Source organism: Rhopalosiphum padi, unplaced genomic scaffold, assembly GCF_020882245.1.
Source record: "Rhopalosiphum padi isolate XX-2018 unplaced genomic scaffold, ASM2088224v1 scaffold1, whole genome shotgun sequence".
Taxonomy (NCBI): Eukaryota; Metazoa; Arthropoda; class Insecta; order Hemiptera; family Aphididae; genus Rhopalosiphum; species Rhopalosiphum padi.
The window spans coordinates 10,868,108-10,874,107 of NW_026869996.1; the positions used below are offsets into that span (position 1 = coordinate 10,868,108).

Sequence of the window (6,000 nt, forward strand, 5' to 3'; positions counted from 1 at the left end):
AATATTTGTCGAGCTTTGAGAAAATCAACTTTAAGTTGGTGGTTACTAAAGCTGACTAGGATTCTTCTAGGGCGCGTATTATTATGGTTAAAACCAATTCTATGACAATCATTAATCATAGAGTCATTTATGTTTACGCTTAGCTGTTTACCAATATTTTTAATAAGTATTGCGCAGTTTTCATTTTTATTTTCGGGGACACCATCAATGATAATGTCGTTGGCGATTTGGCGACGTTCTATGGATTCAATCTGTTTTTCCAATTGAGATATGTGTGTTTTCAGTGCTTGGTTTTCTGTGATAATTTTATCAATAGCGTTGAATTTAGTATTCAGAATTTCAAAATTTTTGGCTGTATCGTCCTTGTGATTTTGAAAGCAATCCCTGAGTTGTAAAATAATTTCTTTGATCTCATGTAGTTCGTTACTTTCTATGTTGGTTGGATTTTCGAGTCTAAAAGAGGCTCTTTTGGCGCTAGCGCATTTGCTGGCATCGCCATATGTTATTGGCTTTTTTAAGTAGTCGATATCCTCTTTAGTGAGTTGTTGGCATTTTGCGTGCCATGTTAAGTCACAATCATTGCATTGTATGCAGGATGCTTTAGTAATATTAACGGAACATTTATTGCATATGGGCATCTTAAATAGACGGAGAAAGAATAAAATAAATATAAAGTACGTAAAAAACAAATGATATATCGATATACACTGGAGTATAGGTAATAAATATAGAAAAAGCGATAAGCGACCCCAACGAAAAATGCAACACGACCGTAGAGGCCAACGAACAGCAGATAACTCCAAAATTATTAACTACATAAAAAGTGGTAAAAATCCATAAAATTTCGTGAAAAATCATTAAAAATCGTCATTTACTACATTGAAAATTGGTAAAAATCCATAAAAATTCGTGAAAAATCATTAAAAGTCGTCATTAACTACGTTTAAAAAGTAGGTAAAAATCCATAAAATTCGTGAAAAATCATTAAAATCGTCATTAACTACATTAAAAAGTGGTAAAAATCCATAAAAATTCGTGAAAAATCATTAAAAATCGTCATTAACTACATTGAAAATTGGTAAAAATCCATAAAATTCGTGAAAAATCATTAAAATCGTCATTAACTTCATTAAAAATCGGTGAAAATTCTTAAATTTCTTCAATTAATCCACAAAAGAGCGCTAAAAATCTATAAAATTCCTTAAAAAGTCCATAAATGACGTCACTACCTCCATAAAATACCTCAAAAATCATTAAAAATACTCAATTAGTACATTAAAAAGTGGTAAAAAATCCATAAAATTCGTGAAAAATCATTAAAATGGTCATTAACTACATTGAAAATTGGGTAAAATCCATTAAAATTCGTGAAAAATTATTAAAAATCGTTATTAACTACATTAAAAAGTGGTAAAAATCCATAAAATTCGTGAAAAAACCATTAAAAATCGTCATTAACTACATTAAAAAGTGGTAAAAATCCATAAAAATTCGTGAAAAATCATTAAAAATCGTCATTTACTACATTAAAAATCGGTGAAAATTCATAAATTTCTTCCATTAATCCACAAAAAAGCGCTAAAAATTCATAAAATTCCTTAAAAAGTCCATAAATGACGTCACTACCTTCATAAAATACCCTCAAAAATCATTAAAAGTACTCAATTAGTACATTAAAAGTGGTAAAAATCCATAAAATTCGTGAAAAATCATTAAAAATCGTCATTAACTACATTAAAAAGTGGTAAAAGTCCATAAAATTCGTGAAAAATCATTAAAAAATCGTCATTAACTACATTAAAAAGTGGTAAAAGTCCATAAAATTCGTGAAAAATCATTAAAAATCGTCATTAACTTACATTAAAAAGTGGTAAAAATCCATAAAATTCGTGAAAAATCATTAAAAATCGTCATTAACTACATTAAAAAGTGGTAAAAATCCATAAAATTCGTGAAAAATCATTAAAAATCGTCATTAACTACATTGAAAATTGGTAAAAATCCATAAAAATTCGTGAAAAATCATTAAAAATCGTCATTAACTACATTAAAAATCGGTGAAAATTCATATATTTCTTTCAATTAATCCACAAAGAGCACTATAAATCCATAAAATTCCTTAAAAAGTCCATAAATGACGTCACTACCTTCATAAAATACCCTCAAAAATAATTAAAAATACTCAATTAGTACATTAAAAAGTGGTAAAAATCCATAAAATTAGTGAAAAATCATTAAAAATCGTCATTACTATATTAAAAAGTTGGTAAAAATCCATAAAATTCGTGAAAAATCATTAAAAATCGTCATTTACTACATTGAAATTGGTAAAAATACATAAAAATTCGTGAAAAATCATTAAAAATCGTCATTAACTACATTAAAAATAGGTGAAAATTCATAAATTTCTTCAATTAATCACAAAAGAGCGCTAAAAATCCATAAAATTCCTTAAAAAGTCCATAAATGACGTCACTACCTTCATAAAATACCCTCAAAAATCATTAAAAGTTACTCAATTAGTACATTAAAAAGTGGTAAAAATCCATAAAATTCGTGAAAAAATCATTAAAAATCGTCATTAACTACATTAAAAAGTGGTAAAAGTCCATAAAATTCGTGAAAAAATCATTAAAAATCGTCATTAACTACATTAAAAAGTGGTAAAAGTCCATAAAATTCGTGAAAAATCATTAAAAATCGTCATTAACTACATTAAAAAGTGGTAAAAATCCATAAAATTCGTGAAAAATCATTAAAAATCGTCATTAACTACATTAATAAAGTGGTAAAAATCCATAAAATTCGTGAAAATCATTAAAAATCGTCATTAACTACATTGAAAATAGGTAAAAATCCATAAAAATTCGTGAAAAATCATTAAAAATCGTCATTAACTACATTAAAAAATCGGTGAAAATTCATAAATTTCTTCAATTAATCCACAAAAGAGCACTATAAACTCCATAAAATTCCTTAAAAAGTCCATAAATAACGTCACTACCTTCATAAAATACCCTCAAAAATAATTAAAAATACTCAATTAGTACATTAAAAAGTGGTAAAAATCCATAAAATTAGTGAAAAATCATTAAAAATCGTCATTAACTACATTAAAAAGTGGTAAAATCCATGAAATTCATGAAAAATCATTAAAAATCGTCATTAACTACATAAAAAAGTGGTAAAAAATCCATAAAATTCGTGAAAAATCATTAAAAATCGTCATTAACTACATTAAAAATCGTTGAAAATTCTTAAATTTCTTCAATTAGTCCACAAAAGAGCGCTAAAAATCCATAAAATTCTTAAAAAGTCCATAAATGACGTCACTACCTCCATAAAATACCCTCAAAATCATTTAAAATACCCAATTAGTACAATTAAAAGTGGTAAAAATCCATAAAATTCGTGAAAAATCATTAAAATCGTCATTAACTACATTAAAAAGTGGTAAAAATCCATAAATTCGTGAAAAATCATTAAAAATCGTCATTAACTACATTGAAAATTGGTAAAAAGTCCATAAAAATTCGTGAAAAATCATTAAAAATCGTCATTAACTACATTAAAAATGGGGTGAAAATTCATAAATTTCTTCAATAATCCACAAAAGAGCGCTAAAAATCCATAAAATTCCTTAAAAAGTCCATAAATGACGACACTACCTTCATAAAATACCCTCAAAAATCATTAAAAATACTCAATTAGTACATTAAAAAGTGGTAAAAATCCATATAATTCGTGAAAAATCATTAAAAGTCGTCATTAACTACGTTAAAAAGTGGTAAAAATCCATAAAATTCGTGAAAAATCATTAAAAATCGTCATTTACTACATTGAAATTTGGTAAAAATACTAAAAATTCGTGGAAAAAATCATTAAAATCGTCATTAACTACATTAAAAATCGGTGAAAATTCATAAATTTCTACAATTAATCCACAAAAGAGCGCTAAAAATACATAAAATTCCTTAAAAAGTACATAAATGACGTCACTACCTCCATAAAATACCCTCAAAAATCATTAAAAATACTCAATTAGTACATTAAAAGTGGTAAAAATCCATAAAATTCGTGAAAAATCATTAAAAATCGTCATTAACTACATTGAAAATTGGTAAAAATCCATTAAAATTCGTGAAAAATTATTAAAAATCGTTATTAACTACATTAAAAAGTGGTAAAAATCCATAAAATTCGTGAAAAATCATTAAAATCGTCATTAACTACATTAAAAAGTGGTAAAAATCCATAAATTCGTGAAAAATCATTTAAAATCGTCATTAACTACATTAAAAATCGTTTGAAAATTCATAAATTTCATTCAATTAATCCACAAAAGAGCGCTAAAAATCCATAAAATTCCTTAAAAAGTCCATAAATGACGTCACTACCTCCATAAAATACCCTCAAAAATCATTTAAAATACCCAATTAGTACAATTAAAAGTGGTAAAATCCATAAAATTCGTGAAAAATCATTAAAATCGTCATTAACTACATTAAAAAGTGGTAAATAATCCGATAAAATTCGTGAAAAATATTAAATTCGTCATTAACTACATTGAAAATTGGTAAAAATCCATAAAATTCGTGAAAAATCATTAAAAAATCGTCATTAACTACATTAAAAATGGGGTGAAATTTCATAAATTCTTCATATTATCCACAAAAGAGCGCTAAAAATCCATAAAATTCCTTAAAAGTCAATAAATGACGTCATTACCTTCATAAATTACCCTCAAAAATCATTAAAATACTCAATTAGTACATTAAAAAGTGGTAAAAATCCATAAAATCGTGAAAAATCATTAAAAGTCGTCATTAACTACGTTAAAAAGTGGTAAAATCCATAAATTCGTGAAAAATCATTAAAAATCGTCATTTACTACATTGAAAATTGGTAAATATACATAAAAATTCGTGAAAAATCATTAAAAATCGTCATTAACTACATTAAAAATAGGTGAAAATTCATAAATTTCTTCAATTAATCCACAAAAGAGCGCTAAAAAATCCATAAAATTCCTTAAAAAGTCCATAAATGACGTCACTACCTTCATAAAATACCCTCAAAAATCATTAAAAATACTCAATTAGTACATTAAAAAGTGGTTAAAAATCCATAAAAATTCGTGAAAAAATCATTAAAAGTCGTCATTTACTACGTTAAAAAGTGGTAAAAATCCATAAAATTCGTGAAAAATCATTAAAAATCGTCATTAACTACATTGAAAATTGGTAAAAATCCATAAATATTCGTGAAAAATCAATAAAAATCGTCATTAACTACATTAAAAATCGGTGAAAATTCATAAATTTCTACAATTAATCCACAAAAGAGCGCTAAAAATACATAAAATTCCTTAAAAAGTACATAAATGACGTCACTACCTCCATAAAATACCCTCAAAAATCATTAAAAATACTCAATTAGTACATTAAAAAGTGGTAAAAATCCATAAAATTCGTGAAACAATCATTAAAATATCGTCATTAACTACATTGAAAAATGGTAAAAATCCATTAAAATTCGTGAAAAATTATTAAAAGTCGTCATAACTACGTTAAAAAAGTGGTTAAAAATCCATAAAATTCGTGAAAAAATCATTAAAAATCGTCATTTTACTACATTGAAAATTGGTAAAAATACATAAAAATTCGTGAAAAATCATTAAAAAATCGTCATTAACTACATTAAAATCGTTGAAAATTCATAAATTTTCTACAATTAGTCCACAAAAGAGCGCTAAAAATCCATAAAATTCCTTAAAAAGTCCATAAATGACGTCACTACCTCCATAAAATACCCTCAAAAATCATTTAAAGATACCCAATTAGTACAATTAAAAGTGGTAAAAATCCATAAAATTCGTGAAAAATCATTAAAATCGTCATTAACTACATTAAAAAGTGGTAAAAATCCATAAAATTCGTGAAAAATCATTAAAATCGTCATTAACTACATTGAAAATTGGTAAAAATCCATAAAAATTCA

General features: G+C 25.4%; 1 long non-coding RNA gene across 1 annotated transcript in view; it reads left to right on the forward strand.

The window, feature by feature from the left end:
* Positions 1-6,000, forward strand: part of LOC132931254 (uncharacterized) — a 103,514-nt gene that overhangs the window by 96,451 nt on the left and 1,063 nt on the right. The gene's annotated exons all lie outside the window — the stretch shown is intronic.